Source organism: Dipodomys spectabilis, unplaced genomic scaffold (assembly GCF_019054845.1).
Source record: "Dipodomys spectabilis isolate Male_0828 unplaced genomic scaffold, ASM1905484v1 ptg000047l, whole genome shotgun sequence".
Classification (NCBI taxonomy): Eukaryota; Metazoa; Chordata; class Mammalia; order Rodentia; family Heteromyidae; genus Dipodomys; species Dipodomys spectabilis.
This window is the reverse complement of record NW_024870724.1, coordinates 2,078,157-2,102,775: the sequence shown is the minus strand read 5'-3', so window position 1 is coordinate 2,102,775 and position 24,619 is coordinate 2,078,157. Positions and strand designations below refer to the sequence as shown.

Sequence of the window (24,619 nt, the reverse complement as noted above, 5' to 3'; positions counted from 1 at the left end):
ATGAAAAACTGACTACTTGCCGGGTGCTAGTGGCTCACGCCTGTAATCCTAGCTACTCAGGAGGCTGAGATCTAAGGATCACAGTTCAAAGCCAGCCCTGCAGAAAAGTCAGTGAGACTCTTATCTCAAATTAACCACTAGAATACCGGAAGTAGTGCTGTGGCTCAAGCAGTAGAATGTTCGCCTTGAGCTGAAGAGCACAGGGATAGTGCCCAAGTCCAGAGTTCAAGCCCCACGACTGACAAAAAACAAACAAAAAACCTGACTACATGCAACCCAATTAATATGCAGCAATCCCTTGTATTTGATGCACTGACATTTTATAATCTAAAAAGAAAACAAAAAAATCCACTTAAAGTTCTATGAGGGCAGAGTGAGAAAGGTAAGGGGCCCTGGGATTAGAAATGTGGGAATCCAGACCTAAGTGGCAAAGTAAGCACCTTCCCCACATCAGGACCTTCATGACACCAAATCTGCACCTTTGTCCTCTGTCAGTGTCCACAATGACTACCCCACTCGTATCTGCCACCATTTTCAACTTGAGAGAAGCTTTATGCAAGCTTTGTTTGACAAGATGCTCAATGACAGAGCTTCCAGAGAAGGGGCTGCTTGCTGGACAGGAAGGCAGTGTTCTCTCCTGCTGCTGAAGTGTTTCCCTTGGAGGCACTTGGCCAACACCCTGCCCAGCACCAAGTTCCACCAGAGCTAGGTCATCAGCAACCTGAAGGATAAGCCAGTCCCAGTCTTGTACTCTAGGGACAGCAGCTTCAGAGACTGCTCTTTCTCACAGGTGCTGAGCAGCTGCTGCCCAATCAGAAGCAGACCAAAGGAGGCAGGTCAACTCCAGTCGCTATAAGACCTAGCTGTTCCACCAATTTGAAGAAAACACCTATAAATATAGAGACAAGTGTCACTTCATGCACAGCATCCACAAGCTCCACAGCCTAGCCTGCCATCCCAAGTGCAAGATCTAGCTGGGTTGCACCTTCCATGTCACCAACCTTTGCCTCTATGAGCCCTGCTGCCACTTCATCCACAAAGCCAAGGAACGCAGAGCCCTGGCCAGGACCTTTCTGCAGACCTTCCCTATCTCCAGCATAGCTTTAGCTTTGCTGGATTTTCCATTGCCAATGAGACTGCTGCCACCACTGAGCTGCTAGATAGCCCCACGTCCATCATCCCAACACCCATCCTGATTGCCGCTGACCTCCTGGGCTCACCCAACCTTCCTGATGGCACCAATAACCCCTTCACCTTCTAGAGCCAGGTATTTGTTCTTTACCTCTTTCATGGGGCTGCCTTTCATGTCTACCCCACCACCTTCCTATTCTGATTCATGTCTGAGTTCTCTCACATGTTTGATTCTCATGCCACCCCTCAGGATTCTCTCTTGGGTCAAGGCTACCTGTGCAGTGCAGCAGGAGCCATGCTGGGTCAGATTCCCGCATCTTGGACAATTCAGGAGACCTGCCCATTTTCAGCAAACTTTCCATTTCATATGACTAAAGCACCAGGGTAAGGAGGGACACCCCCAATCCATTCCTTCTACTCCCCTTCCTCCTGCACCACATCCTAGATCCAATTAAACACCAAAAAACCTGGAAGTGACCTGTATCTCAAGTGGTACAGTACTAGCTTCATGCTAAATGAAGCTCAAGGATAGCTCCTATCCTGAATTCAAGCACCAAGACCACCACAGAACATCAACAATAAAAAGATGAGTGATTTGGAAATGGAAAAAGGCCTTTAAAGTCAAGTAGATCCACTGAAATGGAAAAAAATAACCCTGTCCTAATACTAAAGGACTCAATATTGTACTTTATTTTACTTTTTATCAGTTGTGGAGCTTTAGTCATGGCCTGGGCAATGTCCCAGAACTTTTTTGCTCAAGACTAGCACTCTACTTCTTTAAGCAACAGCTACACATCTTGTTTTGGGGGTGGTTAATTAGAGTAAGAATATCACAGACTTTCTTGCTCAGGCTGGCTTTGAATTGTGATCCTCAGATCTCAGCCACCTAGAAGCTAGGATAACAAATGTGAGTCACCAGTACCCAGCTAGGACTTAATATTTTTTTTTCCTTGACCCCCCCCCCCCCCGCCCCTCCCCCCGCACCGACGTTGTAAAGCTCGTTTTGGACATGACAACTTGTACTTCTCATTGTTGCAACAGGTCCACCTGTATCCTTAAACAATTGGTTTTTCCCCATCTCCTCCACAAGTTATACTGACATCAAATATAGTGAAAGCAGGGGTTATAGTGTGGGGGAGGGACATACAAAGCAACAAAGAGATAATCTTATAAATGCGTTAGAAACACATGCATGAAAAAAAACATTAAAATACATATCTAAGGGTTCATTTTCTTGACATCACATTATCTGACCTTTTCCGCTTGACTCATACATATACTAGATATTGCAAATAAGGGAAACCATGGGACCTATGTTTCTTTGGGCTTGGCTTACTTCACTTAATATAATTTTTTCCAAGTTTTTCCATTCCCTAACAAATGGGGCAATGTCATTCTTTCTGATGGAGGCATAGATAGGACTTAATATTTCTAAAAGAGGGCTGGGAAGTTGGCTCAGTGGTAGAGCACTTGCCTTGCATGCCTGAGGCCCTGGGTTCGATTCCTCAGCACCACATAAGCAAAAAGAAAAAAGCCGGAGGTGGCGCTGTGGCTCAAGTGGTAGAGCGCTAGCCTTGAGCTGAAGAGCTGAGGGACAGCGCCCAGGCCCAGAGTTCAGGCCCCACGACCGGACCCAAAAAAATAAAATATTTCTAAAAGAGCAGTACTTTTCAAATTGCCTTTGCATTCAAAATGCCCCCTTACAAGATTGTGACCTGGGTTTAAATTAATTGCAAAATTCATTCTAAAATGTGTAAGGGACTATAAGAAATCCTAAACAAACTAATTGGATACTGCAAAAACAAGAGGAAGTTAAGTAGGGGAGGATGACTCACATCTGTGATCTTTGCTACTCAGAAAGAAGAGATCTGAGAATGGTAATTCAAAACCAACCTGAGGAAGAAAAACCTTTCCAAAAATTATTTCCAAAAAAAAAACAACAAATATCTAAAATTGGAGCTATGGACATGAGAAAAAACTGTTCAAGTACAGTATTAACATGTACTTTTCCTTTTTCTTGTATATGTTTTTCCTTAGTTTAAAATTGCCATTGCCAAAATTTTGTTTCTCTGATATATTTATCTTTTGTGCCACCAGTGGAATTTGAACTCAGGACCTTGCTCTCTTGCTTATTTTCTGTTCAACGCTTGTACATAGAACTTTAGCTACACCTCCAGTTCCTGACTTTTACTGATTCATTGAATAAGGGTCTTTAAGATTTGTCTGCAGGTGCTGCTTTGAACCTCCATCTTTAGAATATGCCATTTTAGAAGCTAGAATTAGTGAGATGGTTCATGACACCTGGCAAGTCATTTTCCATTTATGCAAGTCTTCTTTCTCCTATTTTCCATTTATGCAAGTCTTCTTTCTCCTATTTATGATGTATTTTATGTCAGTGTTCATATTTCTTATGTATCTTTTTTCCAAATTTTTTATTGTGATTGATTATATGTAATCATATAAAATTATGATTTCACAAATTTCAAAGTATTTTGGGATAGTGATGCTTAGTTAAAGTCACAAACACATTCTAACACTCATGGGACAAATTGTCTATCATGGTCCATAAAGTTTATGAGTTCTATGGGCTTTGACTATACAGTTATTTCTTCCATATTGAGTGATATTGCATAGTGTCAGCTGTTCTCTCTTTCCCACTCATTTCCTCCCTCCCATGGTTGCCTTTAAGTTGTTTGGTTTGTTTTTATCAATGTCCGGTGCAGCCGATGGGTCCCACTGTTGTATGTTTTCCCGTTTCCCTCTAGTTCTGTGCCCTCCTCCTAGTTTCCCTCCGATGTGCACATATATACCATATGTGGTCAGCGGCATGGGGTCAGTTAGTAATGATTGGACTAGATGAGTGGGGGTCTTTTGTTTCTCGAGTCTTGTTTACTTTGTTGTATTACCTTATGTTCTGGATTTAACATCCACTTATCAGGGAGACCATGTGTCATTTGTCTCTTTCCTCTTGGCTTACCTCACTCAACATGATTTCTTTAAGTTCCATCCATTTCTCTGTGAATGCCATTATTTTGTTCTTTCTAATGGCAGCATAATATTCCATTGGATATAAATACAATTTTTTGATCCATTCATCTGTAGTGAGAGCATCTGGGTTGTTTCCATATCCTGGCTATTGTGAACAGTGCTGCAATAAACATAGAGGTGCATGTGTCCTTGTATCCTGGTTCCTGTTGTTCAGGATAGATGCCTAGGAGTGGTTAGTGCATGGTGACAGGCTGGAGTCCACTTTTAGTTTTCTGCATGTGGCCACCCAGTTTTCCCAGCACCAGTAGTTGAAGAGGCTGTGCTTCTTCCACTGTATGTCTTTGGCTCCTTTGTCAATTATCAGCTGAATATAGGCATGTAGTTTTATTTCTGGATCTTCTATTCTATTCCCTTGGTCTTCGGGGGTCTGTTTCTTTTTGTTGGGGGGGGGGTCCGGTCGTGGAGCCTGAACTCTGGGCCTGGGTGCTGTCCCTCAGCTCTTCAACTCAAGGCTAGCGCTCTACCACTTGAGCCATAGCGCCACTTCCGGCTTTTTTCTTTTTGCTTATGTGGTGCTGAGGAATCAAACCCAGGGCCTCAGGCATGCAAGGCAAGTGCTCTACCACTGAGCCCTTCCCAGCGCCTCAGGGGTCTGTTTTTGTGCCAGTACCATGCTGTCTTTGTCATTATGGCTCTATAGTAGAGTTTGAAGTCTGGCATCGAGATCCCTCCCTTGTTTTCTTTTTTGCCTAGAATTATTTTGGCTATTCTAGTTCTTTTTATGTTCCATATGAATTTTTGGACTGTTTTCTGTATTTCAGCAATGTACGTCATTGGGATTTTAATAGGAATTGCATTAAATTTGTATATTAATTTTGGCTTTTTCACTACATTAAGTCTGCCTATCCAAGAACATGGAAGGTCTTTCCACTTTCTCTATAATTTCTTTCTTTAAGTTTTTATAGTTTTCATTAAATAGTTCTTTTGCATCTTTGGTTAGGCTAATTCCTAAATATTTTATTTGGGGGGAGGGTATTGTGAATGAGGCCGTTTCCTTGATTTCCCTTCCTGCTTGTACATTGTTTGTGTACAGGAAGGCAACTGATTTTTGTGGGTTGATTTTGTATCCTGCTACTTTGCTGAATTAGTTTATAAGTTCTAAGAGCTTGAGAACGAAGTTTTTGGGATCATGGAGGTATAATATCCTGTCATCTGCCCAAAGAGATAATTTAACTTCTTCCTTCCCTTTGTGGATCCCTTTAATGTCTTTTTCTTGCCTTTTTGCTCTGGCTAAGGTTTCCAGAAGTATATTGAAGAAGAGTGGAGAAAGTGGGAATCCTTGCCTGATTTTAGGAGAATTGGTTGTTTTTCCCATTAAGTATAATATTGGCTGTTGGTCTGTGGTATATGGCTTTTATTGTTTTAAGGAATGTTCCTTCTATTCCTATTTTTCCCAGAGCTTTTAACATGAATATTGTCTCTTATCAAAAGCTTTTTTTCTGCATCAATGGAGATAACCATGTGGCTCTTGACCTTGGGTCTGTTGATATGATGGATTACATTTATTAAATTATGTAGGTTAAACCATCCATGCATGTCTGAGATGAAGCCTACTTGGTCATGATGTATGTTTTTTTTTATATGTTTCTGGATTCTGTTGGATAGAATTTTGTTAATGATCTTTGTGTCTGTGTTAATCAAGAAGATTGGTCTGTAGTTTTTTGTTGTTGCTGTTGTTGTTGGGTCTTTGCTTGGGTTGGGGATGAGTGTGATATTGACATCGTAGAATGAGTTTTGGATAGCTCCCTCTTTTTCTAGTTCATGGAAGAGGCTGAGGAGTATGGGTGTTAGTTCCTTTTTAAAAGTCTTACAGAATTCCGTAGTGAATGCATCTTGTCCTGGGCTTTTCCTTGTTGGAAAACTTCTGATTGCTTCCTTTATCTCATTGTAAGATATTGGCTTTTTTAATTGATTGGTTCTTTGTTCAGTTTGGGTAACTTGTATTTCTCTAAAAATGCATCCATTTCTGATAGGTTTTCTTTCTTTAGAGAGTATGGATTCTGGATATAGTTCTTTAGAATTGCTTGGATGTCTTGGGTATTTGTTGTGATTTTTCCCGTGGCATCCCTGATCTTGTTAATTTGGGTTTCCTCTCTTAATTAATCTTGCCAAAGGTCCATCAATTTTATGTATTTTTTTTAAAAACAGCTTTTTGTTTTATTAATTTTATTTATAATTTTCTTAATCTCTATCTCGTTAATTTCAGCTCTTAATTTGGTAATCTGGTTCTGTCTAGTAACTTTAGGTTCCACTTTTTTCATGTTTTTCTAGTAGTTTACAACATGGGATTATTTACTTAGTCCATCTCTATTTTCTTGATGTGGACACTGAGGGCAATAAATTTGCCCCCTCAGGAATGCTTTTGCTGTGTCCCACAGGTTTCTTGATGTGTATTCATTTTCATTGAATTGTGGGATCCTATGTATCTTGTTAAATATTTTCTCCCCAAACTAGGTTTTTGGTGTTATTTAGGGTGAAATTTTCTTAGATGTTTGCATGAAGCACAATGGATGTGTAATGATACTTGAATTCACTGTTGGAAGAGAGTCCCATGTACCACTACATTTACTCTGGCATTTGTCCCAATTGACAGATTATGAGCTTGAGGATCAAGGAGGAACACCTTTCTAGGATGTCTGGTCTGCTATGTCCTAGAGCTAGTGTAGGGACCCTATCACCATATAGAGGCATGGCCTGGACTTTTGCCACTGCCTATGCATTTAATAGTTGCCTCTATATTCAGTAGATTCTCTTGTACAGCTACAGGTGTTTTTCAACCCACTCAGGACCCATGTGCCTGGGTCATCAGATTATAGGAAGAAAAAATCCACAGTATATAGGATTCAAGAATTGTACAACATAAATATTGATGTTTTAATAGAGTTAGAAGAGTAAATAAAATAAACATTTTACATAAATCATGACAAAAAGTAAAATAGATATTTTCCCAGGGAGGGGAGAAGGAACCTATAACACTAGATCATCCTATAAGTTGCCTATAAGCAGAAATGCTAGGTCAGGGTAGTCAAAGGGATCTACCACCTCATTACAGGAAGGCTTTTCTTCCTGAGTTAAGGGAGGGACATATTCTAATTTTTCCATTGGAGATTGGTTTTCCTGCAGCAGATATTCTGTGAGGACAGACTCCCTTTCCTCAACTGAATCAAGCTTTCAGACATCACTTATTGGTGCTTCTGAACACAGACTGGGGAAATTTTCCTCAAACCCCATAAGTGCTGGTTTATCCTGTATGCCAAGACATGTCCTGATTTGACTCACCTGGAGCTGATCTAGGCAGACTGTGAAAGTCAAGTGAATAAATTCTGGATCTTCTTCCACTGTAGTACCTGCAGGTTCATCTGCATCATGTGTAGGGTTCAGAACAAGTGGGACATCCACAGGACTCGAAATCTGCTTGGTCTTTTCTGCAAATGGCCTTATCTGCGCTACATTCACATTCTTTCTGGAGTCCAGTGATGACTCCAGATCTCCATCATCACCATTGGTGACATCACTGAGGGTTCTTTATTTCGAATTCAGGGAAAGCTGCTCTATGGTGATCGAAACCTGAGAATGGAAATAGGTAAAGGATTCTTAGAGTGGAGTCTATAAGTTCATGTGTAATTAAACTGCCATGAGGTTTTAATGAAGAAAGCTATTTAACTTGAGTTTGGACTGAACAGTGGTGAGAAGGTAGGGTGTTTCTAATCGGCACCGATGCCTGAATATTTTCAAAAAAGAACAGGCATTACCTGGCAGACAATATCCATAAAAGGACATTTTGTCTAGCTGGGTTGTACTAAGGGCTCCTGGCCAATCACCATCCTGAGAAGCCCATCCTTAGGGGCCTAGTTTCGATCACTACTCACAAAGTCTTGGCACCTATGCAAGGACTCCTCCTTTTTCTTGCTCTGATAAGTCATGTGTCACTCCGGCTGGTCAAGAAGGATGTGTAAGAGGAAGAGCAAGTCCAAGAGTGCAAGTTGAATATGACATAGTATATGAGTTTATTCAGGGTGTCATGGTTCCTGGGCTCATAGAAGTCATCAGGGGAAAAGTCCATCCGCAAAGTGAAGATGGAATAAAGGGTTCTGGGAGCAGATTGGTGGCAAGGTGAGAACCTGCCCTCCCCCTTCTCTGCCTCACATAGCCCCTTTCTTACAAACCCCATGCAGAGGCTGTCCATCCTCTATGCAGAGGTGCATTTATTAGGAAGTGGGAGGAGATTCCTGGGATTAGGATGCTTCTCACAACCCAGTTCTAGAAGCTGCTGCAAGACAATTCTCCAAATTTCTCACTGTGGGTTGTTTCCCCCAGGATATGATTCTCTGCACACAATATTCCCTGTCATCGATAAGAGACCACAACCACACCCACACCTGTGCCATCTGCCAACTACTAAAGTCCCAAGCCTTAACTCCCTGGTGGAAGTCATAAATAGTGTGCAAAGGAGAAATGTGTACTTTGAATCAGAAGCCTCAAAGATACCCAGTTTGCTAGGAGAGGCCTTCTCTTTGTGCCAGAGTTCACTTACTTCTTTACTTGTTCATCTTCCTCACAGTTAGGGCAGAGGGATCTGTACCTATGGGAGGACAGGAGAACATCACTTTAATGGCTCCTCTTTTCAGAACTAACAGGAAACCTAAGGATCTGGCTAAGTCCCAGATGGGAATGTGAAACTGAGAGACAACAACAGTGAAGTATGTCTATTCAGTCCTGTGAAAATTCTGCTAAGAGGCTTAGAGAAGTCTGTTCAAAGTAAATGTGCCAATGGTTCACCTCCAATCTTAGCTAATCAGGAGGCAGAGATCTGAGAATCACCATTTGAAGCAAGTCTGGCAGAAAAATTTGAAGACATTTATTTTCAATTGACCAGCAAAAAGGCAGAAATGACCCTGTGACTCAAATGGTAGAGTGCCAGCTGTGAGCACCAAAGGATTGGTACTTAGACCCTGAGTTCAAGTAGCAAGACATAAAAAGTAAATGGTTCAGGGGCTGGGAAGGTGGCTCAGTGGTAGAGCACTTGCCTTGCATGCATGAGGCCCTGGGTTCAATTCCTCAGCACCACATAAGCAGAAAAAAAAGTGGGAAGTGGCACTGTGGCTCAAGTGGTAGAGCACTAGCCTTGAGCTGAAGAGCTGAGGGACAGCATCCAAGCCCAGAGTTTAGGCCAACAACCGGACCCCCCCCAAAAGTAAATGGTTCAGGGCTTACAAATGGAAGGCATCCCCGCTGGCTCAGAAGTCATTTAGCCACCTTTGACACCCTAGCCCTTTCTCTGATTACATTATTTCACAGGCCTCCAGGATTACTACTGAAAACTTATTTACAAATGGTAAATGTGATTTCCTGGAGCCTCAGCTAGGTGAGAGTTACTGGCTCATGCCTATAATCCTGATTTGTCAGTAAACAGATTTCTAAAGCTCCAGTAGCTTCTGAGGGAAATGAAATGTCCTGGCTGGCCAGTCCTAAGAAATTAGCCATGGTGTGGTCTTCTTTGTCTTATGCCAAGCTCTTGTGAGAAGACCCCAGTGAAACAAACAGTCTCAGATTGGAGCCAGTACTCACAAGACTCATCCATGAGGGCTGGCTGAGCAGCCCTGGATTGAAAGAGGAGCACTCACTTTTTAAACATAATAGCCAGCACTTGCTCCATTTTCCCACAGTCTATAGTTGTATAGGAAGTTTTGAATAAAGAAGAGATCTCCTTTCTGGTGGGCAAGGACTAGGTTCATCACAAGCATCTCCAGGCTTGCCTCCACGCTCCATAATTTACAGGGTATATCCCAGGTTGGAGCCAACTCCTTTTCACACTAAGGTGGTAAAAAGAATGGATCTTTCAAACATGGAATTGGGAGCACACTTCAAATTGAGTAACTGTAATAGAGTGGATTGAAAACTACATAGAAAGAATTATTTCAATATAGACACTTAAAAGCACACAAGAAGATGGTTCTAGTCTGAGTAGGATGAGATCAAATAGGTTTTCTATCATGATTACACCTCGCCTGAGTTGCTCTGTATTTCTCTTGGTTTCTACTTGGACAAAGGCCTGAGAAACTAGATTTGGTTCTTGGTACTGATCCCATGTCTGCAGTGTTGAGTGACGCACTCACACCTCTCTTGCCTGAGACCCGAGTCTCCTGACTTTTGGGGGGGGGGGGGGGGCGGGCTGTCGTGGGGCCTGAACTCTGGGCCTGGGAACAGTCCCTCAGCTTTTCAGCTCAAGGCTAGTGCTCTACCATTTGAGCCACAGCACCACTTCCAGCTTTTTTCTTTTGCTTATGTGGTGCTGAAGAATTGAATCCAGGGCCTCACGCAGGCAAGGCAAGCACCCTACCACTGAGCCACCTTCCCAGCCCCAAGTCTCCTGACTTTTGAACACAGAATAAGAACATCTTTCTTGTTCCAGAGCCACAGGCCAAGTGAGCTGACTTGAACAAACTTTCACAGTTTGCTTTCACAGTTCCATGTTCTAATCCACTGTGAGGGAGTCAAGGTCACCTCTCAGGTTCCAATAATCTAAGCTGCTTGCTCATGTAAGACCTTCCCCAAAACAAACGAGTCTGAAATCACCACTTCCACATCACAATGTACACATATGGACATAGTAAACAGCATACCTTGTTTGTCAAATCCCCGAGGTATTGGCATGGTCTCAGCTTCAAGGAGCCATTCCTAGGTCAGATCCATGCCTTACTAGTCATTATTACTATCACCCGGCACAAATCATTTTACTTCTCAGGGCACTCTCAGCCTGCTCTGTGCTTCCTGCACATGTTTTTTTACATCTATATCTTAGGACCTTATTTTGTTTCTGTATCCTAATCTTCTGTTTGCCCTTAAGGGCAGTCATCAGCAAAATATGCAAGTACCTAGAGGTGGGAAGATCAAAGAAGGATTGGTAAACAAACATTACACACATAGATATTTTTACAGGTGTCCATTCTTGTAAGAAAAAAGACTTTTTTTATTCTGTTGTCAAATATTTTATGAAGTAGGGAAGGGGAGAAGGGAAAAGGTGCTGCATTTGTTTTTATTGTTATGATGACTATTATTTTAAGAATACTACAGCATTTAAGGAATGTTATATATAAAGCTAGATAGAAAACTGCTATTTGGTTTTTTTTTACAAGCTATTTGTTTATACAGTACTTGCCTCTGAAGTCTTGGCTTCTGTGTGCCATGATCTATCCTTCTCCTTCAAGAAATACAAAAATTAATTTCACAAATTGCCGAGCTGTTGTCCAATCTCTGGATGTGAATGTAAGATACAATGTTGCTTTAGAGAGAGAGAGAGAGAGAGAGAGAGAGAGAGAGAGAGAGAGAGAGAGTGCATGCTCACACACTCACATGAATATTTTAGGCTTGTGCTCATGGTTACCTTGAGTATCTTCTGCTCAAAACTAGTGCTCTACTACCTGAGCCACAACTCCACTTCCAGCTTATTGTAATTAATTGGAGATGAGAGACTCACAGAGTTTCTTGCCAAGTCTGGATTGGAACTGAATCTTCAGTTTTCAATGTCCTGTGTAGCTGGGATTATAGGTAAGAGCCACCAGAATCTGCTGAGAGATCACGAAGGTTGCAAGTTTCAGTCCAGCTTCACAAAACACTATATCCAGCAACTGTAAATCCCTACATGATGGAATATGATGGAATGAGGATAAATTAGGGGTATAGTATACTAGCATAACTTACATGATACCCTGGTCTCAATATCTACCATCACAAAACCAAGCAAAATGAGGCAATTTCAAAAAAAATCCATCTTATAATAATTTAATTGAGAAAATAATTAAAAAGGAAAACATTCTTATTTATAGGGGGTAGTGGATGGCAGAATAAGGAAAGGAAAATTGTATACTGCATGAAAATTATTCTCTGGTATTGTCATGGTGGATATATGTTAATGCTTTACAAAGCAGCAATAAATAAAGATATATCTACTACTTGTAATCTAACATGTCTCTATCCCTATCCACTTCCAATCCTTTAGTGAACATTATCAATTTATGGATGTTTATGGTATATTCCAAAATAACAAGTAGAGTCATGATGTTACCAAATTACATTGGTAATCAAAGTTTTAAGAGATGAAAGTGCTATCTCTGCAGTACTATTTTTTGTTGGTGGTTGTGGTGGTCACGGAGCCTGAACTCTTGACCTGGGCCTGTCCCTCAGTTCTTCAGTTCAAGGCTAGCACTCTACCACTTGAGCCATGGCTCCACTTCCAACTTTTTTTCTGCTTATGTGGTGCTGAGGAATTGAACCCGAGGACTCATGCATGCAAGGCAAGCACTCTAGCACTGAGCCACCTTCCCAGGCCCTGAAGGTGCTAATTATATCGAACTGATTATTATATACTCAACAAGGACTGTATTATCACTATACACCCTAAGTATGTACAATCACTACTTCAAATTTAAGCAGAACACATCAAGGTTTTGAAGACATATGCCTGTAAAGCTATCTACTTGGCAAGTTGACATTAGTTCAAGACCAGTCTAGTTATATCTACACAAAGCTCCTTCTCATTCACCTGCTGTGTGGTGGCACACATCTGTCATCTCAGGTACATGGGAGGCTGAGAGTAGGAGGATTTTAATCCCTGGCCAGCCCAGGAAAAAGTTCCTTGTGACTCCAACAAACTACTCAGACAAAGAAAGAAGTGGTGCTGTGGCTTAAGTGATATTTCCACAAAAAATTCTCATAAATGTGTATATATATTAAAAAGGTGGGACTGTAGAGGAGGCTCAGATAATGGTAGACAGAATGGTAGGCAGAAAAATCAAAGGCAAATAATTTCAAAGTACAGGACAACTATGTATAAGCAGGACATAAAGAACCTCAATGACAGCAGTTGACCAATAGTAGATTGTGGCTCTTTAGAGGAAAAGAAAACAGAAGAGAGGATTTTTCTACCAAAATATATGTATTTCTGAATCACTATAGTGAAACTCCTTGCTGGGTGCAGGTGGCTCACGCCTGTAATCCTAGCTACTCAGGAGGTTCAGATCTGAGGATCACGGTTCAAAGCCAGCCCAAATACTTCTTCAAATAGTTTGTTCCAAGCAGGAACATCCGTCAGACTCTTATCTCCAATAAAAAGACTAGAAAACTGGAAGTGGCGCTGTGGCTTAAGCAGTAGAGCACTTGCCATGAGCTGAAGAGCGTAGGGACAGACAGTGCCCAGGCCCAGAGTTCAAGCCCTCAACAAACCAAAAACAAAAACAAACAAACAACAACAACAAAAAAAAGATGTAGTGAAACTCCTTGGTACAGTTCATACATACACAGAAATGCCAGGAAAGAAAAACAGGCTCAGATATGAAGGTGGGCACAAGTGGGAAAGGTAGGGAATTGAATCTTATGGGAGAAGAATTATAGAGGGGCTGATGTTGATTGGGATATATTTTATATATGTGTGGAAATTTGACAGTGAAATCCTTTTGTGGCTAATGTTTGGTAATAAAAATTGAATTATTTAATCTAGCAGCAATAGCTCAATTCTAGCTACTTAGGAGGCTGAAGTTCTGCAGAAACAAGTTTCAAATCCAGACAGAAAATGTTATTGGAAACACAGTCTTTAAAATAATAGGCACAAGGGGTTAACATCCTGTATATACAGGGAACTCAAGAAACTAATCCCTCCCAAACCTAACAAACCAATTACTAAATGGGCAAGGGAACTAAAGAGGGACTTCTCAAATGAAGAAATAAAAATGGCAAAGAAACACATGAGGAAATGTTCATCATCCCTGGTGGTGAAGGAAATGCAAATAAAGACAACCCTGAGATACCACCTTACCCCAGTCAGAATGTCCCACATCCACAAATCAGCCAACGACAAATGCTGGAGGGGATGTGGAGAAAGAGGAACCCTATTACACTGCTGGTGGGAATGTACACTTATACAACCACTTTGGAAAGCAGTCTGGAGGGTCCTTAGAAAGCTAAAGATTGACCTCCCTTACGACCCAGTCATACCACTTCTAGGCATCTACCCTGAACAACAGGAACCAATATACAAGGACACGTGCACCTCCATGTTTATTGCAGCACTGTTCGCAATAGCTAGGATATGGAAACAACCTAGGTGCCCCACCACAGATGAATGGATCCAAAAATTGTGGTATCTATACACAATGGAATATTATGCAGCCATTAGAAATGACAAAATAATGGCATTTGCAGGGAAATGGATGGAGCTAGAAGGAATCATGTTGAGCGAGGTAAGCCAAGAACGAAGAGACAAACGGTACATGGTCTCCCTCATAAGTGGATGCTAAATCCAAAATGTTAGTGATACGACAAAACTAACAGGACTTAAGAAACAAAGAACTCCCGCTCATCTGGTTGAACCACTACTAAATATCCTCATGCTGCTGATCACAAATATGGTATATAACATGTGAACACTGTTATATATTACAGACTGTGGTAGACAATTTGCTCCAGGGAAGTTAGAATGAACTTGTGACTTTGAAATTATGTAATCATTTAATCACAATCAAAAAAAAAAAAAAAAAAAAAAAAAAAGAACCTCGGGGAAGGGAGGGAGGGAGGGGATGGTAGGGGGAAAACAATGGAGGGGGTAACAATGTTCAAGAGGAAGTGTACTCATAACCTCACTCATGTAACTGTGACCCTCTGTATAGTAGCTTTACAATAAAAAAAAAAAAAAAAAAAAAAAAAGAAAAAAAAAAAAAAAAAAAAAAAAAAAAAAAAAATAAAATAATAGGCAAAATCTAGCTTGCATATGTGTTTCTATCATAGCTGGGTCAGCTGAGAAAGCAAGGTAAGAAAGAGCAAGGCTCTGATGTCAAAAACCAGTACTTGAAGGGGAAAAGAGGTATTTTATAAGTCATAAGAATTGTCTGTATTCAGTGGATATAAGTTCACATCAAATTCATAATTTAAATTTTTTATCCAGTATTATGAGCTCTATTTTATATTGTAGATACCACTTACAAAACAAAAATGTGATGTATGTATGTATCTCTCTCTATATATATTTATCTATCTATGTATCTATTTGTCTATCTATCTTCTATCTATATGACTGCCTGAGTGTCTTCTATTTTGCCAGTTCTTGAATTCAGGGCATGAACTCACATTCCTTAGGATTAGCTTGATTGCTCATGGCTGGAAAACAACTGAGCCAGGCCTCCATTCTGTCTTTTGGTTAGTTTATTACAGATGGAGTCTGTGGACTTGTTTTTAGGGTAAGAGTGGCTTCAAACAATTATTCTCCATTTCTCAGGAGAAAACCAGCTAGGCTTATAGGCATGGGTGAATGGTGGAAGGCAAAAGGCTTTCTTTCAATGAGGTCTAGTTTGTTTATTATATTTGTCAATAATATTGTTGGTATGTTTTTTGAAAAACGTAATTTCCTGATGCAATATCATAGTGGTGGAGCACTAGTCTTGAGCAGAAAGTTCAGGGAAAGACCTTGGCCCTTGGTTCAAGCCTCAGGACACACACACACACACACACACACACACACACACACACACACACACACACAGCCTAAAAGGTATAAAAACTATGCCAACTTTCTCAGGACACAAGGCTTTTTTTACATAGTTGCCAACTTTGGCTCAAATACACAGGCATCCAAAGAAAACTTGATTTTTATCTATTCTGCATTCGTGGTGATTTCTTCAAATAACCAATTCAAGGTTCTAAAACCCACAAAGATCTCATTGAGATAAACAGATGGACACACAACTGTAATCCCTTCACTCAGAAGGTTTTAGCAGGAGGATTGGAGTATGACTCAAATGTGGTTGACACACCAAGACCTAAGGTAAAACACATCAAAAATGAACACATGAATAAATAAAGTATCAGTCCCATGAACCCCTGCCTTATCTTCTTTACTCCCTAGGTTCAGGATTATGGTGTTCACTACATCACAACCTGTTTAGTTATTTTAAGAAACAGATGGATGCTGGGCGCTGGTGGCTCACGCCTGTAATCCTAGCTACTCAGGAGGCTGAGATCTGAGGATTGCGGTTCAAAGCCAGCCCGGGCAGGAGAGACCGTGAGACTCCTATCTCCAAGAAAAACCACCAGAAAACCGGAAGTGGAGCTGTAGCTCAAGTGGTAGAGCGCTCGCCTTGAGCTGAAGAGCTGAGGGACAGCGCCCAGGCCCAGAGGTCAAGCCCCATGACCGACAAAAAAAAAGAAAGAAAGAGACAGATGGTTTTCCCTGATGCAAAGGTCAGAAAAGCTAAATGGTGTTCAGAGTCCTTTGGTGGAAACAAAGTCCTTAGCACAAAATGCAGAGATGTTCTTATTGGTCTGTTCCAATGTAAACACAGCAGATGGGCTCCTAACTCCAGGCCCCTGGACAGCAATGCCTCTGTGCAATACTAGGGTGAAGGCAGTTCCAGACACTAGAGGAAGAGCTGATTCTATGTGAGGATGAAATTCAGCAGGGTCAAGCTTGCTTCTCAATACACACACCACCACTACCCTTACCACCATTACCACTACCACCACCACACGAAAGAGTCTTTAGCATTCTGGCCATCTGCCTCTCCCCAAAACTTATGCTATTATACAAGTTATTCCAAGACAAACTCATCAGTGTTGAAAGGATTGAGTTGCCACTGTTCTTTCTACACCTTCCAGTGTTTCGTGTTTCAAACTAGAAAGCTCTAAGGTGACCACATAACTGTCTAAGTTGAAATGATGTTTGCATGGAGACCTAGCTATGTAATGGTGGACAAGTTGCATAACTTCAATCCTCATGTTTATTTGAATCTGCAAATGGGAATAGGGATTAGTATAGGGGTGCATGCCTGTTTACCTATTTATGGACAGAAGGAGAATAGCAGTCCACAGCCAAACCAATGTGAAAGAAAATGGGAAAAAGCAAAAGGACTGGAAGCATGGCTACAGTGGTAATGTGGAGGTGCTGCCCTAACTTGTGGAGAGCCCTGAACATAATACCACTGGAATTCACCAAAGCAAATTGAAATACCTTGGAATGCCTGATAAAATGTCTGTAAGAAATAATGAAAATATAAACATGTGTCACACATCCCCTCACCCCCTAGTCCCCATATCCTATGCAGGACAGAGCTGAAAGCTCAGTAAAGACTTGGTGCTAAGGATATAGGCCTGGGATGGGCCTAGTGTGGCCAGAGTTGCTCTGACAGGTACAAGTTACCAAGCAAGAATGCATAGGTTGTCCTTCCTCACACATGTGTTCATTGCCTTCTCCAGACTATGGGATGAACATGTCTGAAAGCACACTTAAAAACATGCTATGCAGCTATGGCTTAGTGATAGAATGCTTGCTTAGCATGCATGAAAGTCTTGGTTCGATTCCCCAGTACCATATAAACAAAACAAACAAAAGAAAGCTAGAAATTGCACTCTCGATCAAGTAGTAGAATGCTAGCCTTGAGCAAAAATAGACTCAGGAACAGTGCCCAGGCCCTGAATTCAAGCCCCAGGGTTGGCAAAACAAAAAACAATAATAAAAAAAAAAACTTGGTACTGCCGTGTGTCAGTGCCTCACGCCTATAATCCTAGCTACTCAGGATGCTGAAATCTGAGGATTGTGGTTCAAAGCCAGCCTGGGAAGGAAAGTCTAGGGGACACTTATCTCCAATTAGCCACCAGAAAACTGGATGTGGCACTGTGGCTCAGATGGTAGAGTGTGTGCCTTGAGCTGAAGAGCTCAGGAACAGCACCCAGGCCCTGAATTCCAGCCCCAGAACTGACAAATTAATTAAGTAACATTTTTTTCCACACATATCCTGAGCTCCCAACCCCACAGGTACTGAACATAATATGACCAAAATGCAAGCTTTAAGTGCAGTGAAGACTCAGAGGCCTGGGTAGGAACCTAGAGTCACCAAAGTTGTTCTGGTTGGCACCAACGTACCAAGCAGGAAGGGACTGGAGGTCCTTTCTCACATACACCTTCACCTCCTTCTCCAGGCCGCAGAATGAACATGAAAGTATAGATGAAAATTTGATGCAGACTTGGAGAAAGGCGAGTGACCTGGGCAAGATATGAGTTTGCGAGAGCAAGTTCTGATGGGGTCTTTCTAGACCATCCCACATTGGGCCATATACCATGAACCTCTATTAAAGATACCAAGCTTCCATACTCTCCACAATTTATCCTACAGTCAGAAGAAGACAACATGCATCAAAATCTTGATGGCCAGGCTAAGAGCTGAGGTGCTTGCCTAGCTTATGAGAGGTCATGGGACACAATACCACTGGAATTTACCAAAAAGAAATAGAAATAAATTTGAATGACTAATAAAATGTGTATCAAACCTATATGATGAAAACAAAAATCTTTTTGTGTTGGTTCTGGGGCTTGAACTCAGCCTAGGTGCTTTTCTTGAGGTTTTGTTTCCCTTTTCTGGGGGGGGGAAAGGAAGGGGTCGGTTGGTGATTATTGAAGAAAAAGGAATTTTCTACCTGGACTGGGTTCAAACTGCAATCTTCAGAGCTTTGCCTCTTGAGTAGCTAGGAAAGCAGATATGAACCACTAGCACCTGGCAGAAATGTTTTCCACAGATCCCCTTATGCCCTAACTCACTATCTTCTCCAAAGCAAGATTTGTTGAGGTCCAGCCAAACTATACTACATTAGGCCTTATACCCAGATCCTACACTCATAATTCCAGGCTTCTGAACCTTTTGCATTTTCTCATCACCCAGCACCTGAAGTTAAAGGAAGTCTCTGTAGAACAAGGCTTCACCATCCTGGAGCCTCTTTTATGCTGAGAGTGATCAGGAGTATGACTGAGAACAAAAAGAAAAAGCCATCTAGAGCACACTTTCTGCTCTCACCTTCTGATACCACCGCCCAGTTTCTAATGAGACAGATCTCAGGTCAGGCCTGACACAGTGATGGTAAGGGACATGACTCAGTGTAAAGGTGCCTACCTAGCTTGAAGGAGGCCATGGAACACAGTATCATTTTCATGGTCTTAATTCTAGACAAAATACTTTCATATGCCTAGTACAATGGGAATAAAACCTAGACAATGGAAAATGAATGTCTTATAGAATTTCCCCAACCCCTAGGCTTTGCTAAGGACATGAACACTCTGAACAGGCTGATAATAGATGCAGATTCTGAGTTAATCAGACTAGGAATTGGCCAGAACATGAAGCAGGCACGGACAATGAACATGGCCCAGACCTGAGCAGGTCCAGAGTTGAAGCAGGCCAGGTGCAGACCCAGACTCAAAGCAACCAGGACTCCAAGCAGCCAGGACTCAGAGCAGCTCAGACTCAGAGCAGGCATAGAAAAGATGTGAACATACTGGCTGGGAAGGTGGCTCAGTGGTAGAGTGCTTGCCTTGCATGCATGAAGCCCTGGGTTCAATTCCTCAGCACCAAATAAGCAAAAAGAAAAAAGTGGGAAGTTGTGCTGTGGCTCAAGTAGTAGAGTGCTAGCCTTGAGCTGAAGAGCTGAGGGACAGGGCCTAGGCCAAGAGTTCAGGTCCCACGACTGGACCCCCCCCCCAAAAAAAGAAAAGATATGGGCTACAAGGAGGCCCAGGAACAGGTCTGGAATTGGAACCAGCATAGACTCAGAGTGGGCACAGAGTCTGAGGGGCCTAGACTAGGAACAGGCGTGGACTCAGACTCAAAGGACACCTGGACTCAGAGTAGGCACAAGAAACGGACTTTGACTTGGACTCTGTGCTCCAGACTTAAAGGAGGCCCAGTCTAGAAATATGCCTGTAACCAGAACTGGTGCAGATTTCAGAGCAGGCTCAGACTACAAAAGGCCTGGACTAGGACTCTAAGGAGGTTTAGATTCCAGGGAGGGCCAGACTCGGCACAGGGTTGTATGTACTAAAAACAAAATGAAATCACTTAGTAGGACTAATGAAATGCGTATATGTGTATAAGACCTATATGCTTGATATGTGCAATTAATAATTTAGAGGAATAATTTAGAAGTAACTTGTTTTGAAGCTCTTCTGCTTTCATCCTTGCTATGACCTCTTCCAAAGACAAAAATCTCTCCTCATATTCCCAGGCTCTGCAACCCCTTCTTAGCCCAGCCCTGAATTAGCTGTGTGTATCAAGCTGGACACCTACATCCCTTGAGCCTCAGTTTTTCTGAGAAAAAGGAAATGAGACCAGCTTCTACTCTGACATCAAATGCCCAATTCAAAAGGTCCCTCCTCTGAGAAGCTTCTCTGCTCCTCAGGAATGACAAGCATGGGGCCAGAGATTGTCTGCCTCTGGCTGTGTCTCTACACTGGGTATGTCTAGAAGACCAAGGTGGACTCTTTTTCCTAACACTGGGTACGTGTCAGAGAATGTTTGCTGAATTTATGAAATTTTGCTACTATGCACATTCATCTTCACACCTTAGAAATCACCCCCAGATATTCTTTCCTCTGGGATCCCTCCAAGGGCAGGGAGTACCCTATTGGGGTATCACCTGCCTGAACACAGAGCATCCTAGAGGGGCATCACCTGCCTGAGTACAGAGTACCCTATGGGGATATCACCTGCCAGAACAATCCGTTACTACCCTCCAGACACATTTGTCTTCATGGGCAGCCTGGATACCAAGGGTACCACCTACAAGTACAAGATGGCACTGCTGGGAAGGCCTGGGAATTGCAGAACTGCCAGGTAAGATGTTGATTTACTGCTGCAATGACTGTCAGAGCCAAACCTAAAGCTGCAGGACCAGCAGAGGAATCCCTGTGTTTCCCAGGCTACTACCAAACCATCAACTGTAATTCTTGTTCTTCACTGTGTGGTTTAGGTCATCAAATTAAAATCTCAGACTCCCTAACCCAGAGAATTAGTAATCACTTTGTGTTGATTAGAACAATATCAACTGTAAAAGACAGAAAACACAAAACTGAGCAAAGGAAAAGGTAATGTACTTCTACCTGTGAAGGAGAAGCTGAGGTGCAGCTTCAGGCTCAGCTGTATCCAGGTGTGCAGGCAGCATTGTTGCAGTGCCCTGCATGTTCAGTGTCTAATGTCTTCTGCTTTCTCTCCAGTCCATGGAAGGGGGGATGGGCGCTGATGGAGCCACAAGCCCCAACCCAACCTGTCTAGGTCTTGTGGTCTCTTCTTGGGCCAGTCAAGATTCAGGACTCTGGGATGCTCTGTCCAAACCAGTATCCTTCCTGTCCCTGGAAGATGAAGAACTCTATAAAGAAATTGTTGCAGGTGCCTCCCAGAGGAGAAAGATAAAGCCCACTATTAGCCACCTTCAGAACAATGAGCTACCTTTTCTCAGCTTATCCTGAAATGAAAATAGCTTTGTTGCACACAGCTTTCCCTCCTTATGAGCACTTCTAGGGGTACCTAATGTGTCAGGTTCCTGTGTTAGATGCTCATCTCAGCCTGGTTATTATGATTCCCTTCCTTGCAAAAACACTACACTACACACACACACACACACACACACACACACACACACACACACACACACATACACACACATGCCTTCCAAGTCCCAAATCTGTTGGGTTGAAGATGCACATGCATGGCTTCAGGACTAGTTTCACAGTCATAGATGCCATAATCATAGATGGAACAAATATCTCCTTCAGTCACCTACCTTGGTTTACTTCTCTCTCACTCTTCCTGCAAAATTCCTGCCAATTTAAAGTATGCTATATAAGGCCTTCCTTTTGTTTACATTAAGAAGCATCTTCTCTTATTCTTGGCCATGACTGGGTATTTGATAATTTGGGTTGCTAATTACTCAATCCTAGCAAAACAGTTTCATGAGGGGATCTTTAGGAACCTCTTCAGAAGATTATAGCCCTTACATGTCCTCTTAAGGCCTTGAAAGCCATGCTTCTATGAGCTTCATCCCTAGGCCTTCCCAACTATCCAAACTTCTTTCGCTCCCTCACCAGTTCCTAGGGACAAGCACTTAGGGGTCCTAGCACAAGAGGCAGGTGACTCTCTAGTCTCTACAAACGATTGGATTCGGTATGCCTGAGAAGACTGAGTCCTAGCCACAGGTACCCCTCATTCCAGAGGCACAAAACTAACATCTCACCAACTCTGACAAATTTCCTTACATCGGTGGGAGAGTCTCCTCAGTTTCTCTCTCTCCCCTCTTACACAGGTTCTCGCACACTCTGCTTCCATTTCTTTTCATGTATGTCCACACCTGAACCCCTGTAATTTTCTGTCAGCACAGGATGCCATCTGGGAAATTCACTCCTGTGTATGTCACCAGACAGAGGTAAGGTTTAGTGAAGCTCCCCTTTAAATATAGTAACTCTTCACTTAGGGTTCTTGACTTTGATCACAGAACTTCTGGACAAGTCAAAAAACTTGGCAGAGCTTTGTTAAGTAAACAAGGAAACAGACAGACAAAAAAGCAAACAGAAGGGTAGGGGCACACTCTAGCAAAGTGTGGGTGGTCTCATAGGGATACAAAGCACAGAGACACACACACAAGGAGACACTTAGAAAGACACACAGGTCCTTGAGCTGTTGAGTATTTATAAGGGAAAGGCAGGGGGTCTGGCTTTGAGTTATGCAAAGCTGGGTGCTTTGTCTTTGCTTTTACTACACCTGGTGTTGTACTCTGAGTTTCCAGGAAAGAATGCATCCTGCCATAAAGCAGATCCTTATCCTTGAAACAAGGAGACACCCTGCTGTCTGCATTTTGGGGCATCCTGTCAGGCAGTTGTGAATTCTTGGGTGAGAAATGCATCCCTCAGGAAAGAATGCATTCAGTTGCCTCTCTTTGAAGCAAAGATAGCATTTCTAAGATTTTAGGTGCCATATTTCAGAGTTGTCAACAAAAGGCCTCAGTTTCCATAAGTTATCCTGCTTCATGTAGACCTCTCTAAGTTCTCCCTGGCCACCTACCTTGGCAGCCCCTACCCACGTTGTCCAGCGCCTGGCCTCCTTTCCCCATGTCCTTTAGAAGCCCCACCCCTAAGAGAGGCTGCTACTGGGATGCAGGGGTGATATCGGGTTTGTGTGGATAAACCTGAATGGAATAGTCTCCCATAGGTCAGGTTGTTTTCGGGGAGGCCTGGCGCCACAGAGAGTTGGTGATGCCTCAGGTCCTGGAACTGCAAGTCCTTCTCCGTGGGGGAGTGCTGGCTTTATCTCTCCATAGTATCTTGGTCCGATAAGGCACTGCAGTCCTCACAGGCCTCTGCCACCCTCTCCTACCACCACAGGGCCTCGGAGAGCTGAAGCAGGGAGCAGACTGCCCCCACTTTCTGGCACAGTGGCCCTGAGCAGGGAGGGAGAGGCGCAGGCCACCTTTCCTGCTGACATAGGGACTTGGAGCTGGGCACAGGCAGCCCTCACTTGCCAGCACAGCAGGCCAAAGTGGGGAGAGGACGTGGGCCATCCTTGCCTCCCTGCACAGAGGCCCGAAAACAGGGAGCAGGGCAGAGAGACTTGCACTACAGAGCTTATTCTATAGCAGAAGGACATGCAAATATCAGCTCCCTCTAAAAAAAATAGAATGGTAGAAAGACAGCCTCTTCAGTAAATGGTGCTGGCAAAATTGGTTAACTACTTGTAGAAAACTAAAGCTAGATCCTTATATATCACCCTGCACCAGAATCAACTCCAAATGGATCAAAGACCTCAGAGTCAAAGCAGACACTCTGAAAACATTACAGGATGGATAGGAGAAACCCTAGGTCTCCTTGGCACAGGCTGAAATTTTCTTAATAGAGACCCAGAAACACAACAAATCAAAGAAAGGTTGGACAAATGGGATTGCATGAAATTGCGGAGCTTCTGCATGGCAAAGTACATAGCTAGTAAGATCAATAGAAAGCCCACAGATTGGGAGAAGATCTTCACTAGCCATACAACGGACAAGGGTCTCATATCTAAAATATACCTTGAACTCAAAAAATTAAATCCCCCAACAACAAATCTTCAATGAAACAACTGTCCAATAAATAAGTGGGTTGAAGAATTAAAGAGAAACTTCTCTGAAGAGGAAAGAAGGATGGCCAATAGACACATGAAGAAATGCTCAACCTCCCTAGCCATAAAAGAAATGCAAATCAAAACAACATTGAGATACCACCTCACTCCAGTTAGAATGGCTAAAATCAAGAACTCTAATAACAACAGCTGCTGGAGGGGATGTGGACAGAAGGGAACCTTACTGCATTGTTGGTGGAAGTGTAAATTTGTTCAACCACTTTGGAAAGCCGTATGGAGGTTCTTCAAAAGACTCCACATAGGGCTGGGAAGGTGGCTCAGTGATATAGCGCTTGCCTTGCATGCATGAGCCCCTGGGTTCGATTCCTCAGAACCACATACCCAAAAAGAAAAAAGCCGAAAGTGGTGCTGTGGCTCAAGCAGTAGAGTGCTAGCCTTGAGCTGAAGAGCTGAGGGACAGCGCCCAGGCCCAGAGTTCAGGATCCACCACCGGACCCAAAAAAGAAAAAAGGTTCCACATAGAGCTC

The 24,619-nt window shown here is 42.6% G+C and overlaps 1 pseudogene; it reads left to right on the top strand.

The window, feature by feature from the left end:
• Positions 1-503: 503 nt before the first annotated feature.
• On the top strand, positions 504-1,506 carry LOC122107165 (annotated as a pseudogene).
• The last annotated feature ends 23,113 nt before the right edge of the window (positions 1,507-24,619 follow it).